The sequence below is a fragment of the Papaver somniferum genome, unplaced genomic scaffold (genome assembly GCF_003573695.1).
Source record: "Papaver somniferum cultivar HN1 unplaced genomic scaffold, ASM357369v1 unplaced-scaffold_20472, whole genome shotgun sequence".
NCBI classification, from domain to species: domain Eukaryota; kingdom Viridiplantae; phylum Streptophyta; class Magnoliopsida; order Ranunculales; family Papaveraceae; genus Papaver; species Papaver somniferum.
The window spans coordinates 522-1,000 of record NW_020630456.1 but is presented as its reverse complement, the minus strand read 5'-3'; the positions used below and the strand labels follow the sequence as shown (position 1 = coordinate 1,000).

Genomic DNA, 479 nt, shown 5'->3' with positions numbered 1-479 from the left:
ACATACTTACTTAAAAACGAATAAACCTCAATTGCAAGAAATCATATCTTCTACCAAGAAATTTCCGGAGGAAGCAGAAGTTCTTTTGAAGGAAGCTATTAAGGAACAGATGGAACGGTTTCTACTTCAGGAACAAGCATAAAGAAGTTGATTACTCTTAGTAAATCTAAATCGTCGATAAACGTTTCTTATTTAAATCATTCAAAATATCTGTCTTGACATAAACAGATAAAAAAATAGATGGAAATAAATTGCGTCCAATAGGATTTGAACCTATACCAAAGGTTTAGAAGACCTATGTCCTATCCATTAGACAATGGACGCCTTTTCATTCTGTATTTTATATTTTTATTTTTCCTTTACTATCTTACTGTTTGTAAAAAAAGGAACCAGATTCTTTTGTGAAATAATTTAGGAAAGAAATATGTGTATTTACATTAATGATGCGTGTATTAGAATTAAAATGGAGCGGGTAGAGA

The 479-nt window shown here is 30.5% G+C and overlaps 1 non-coding gene across 1 annotated transcript; it reads right to left on the bottom strand.

Annotated features, from left to right (window-relative positions):
• Nucleotides 1-252: 252 nt before the first annotated feature.
• On the bottom strand, nt 253-324 carry TRNAR-UCU. The gene has a single exon. It is a non-coding gene; the product is annotated as a tRNA-Arg (tRNA).
• Nucleotides 325-479: the final 155 nt, after the last annotated feature.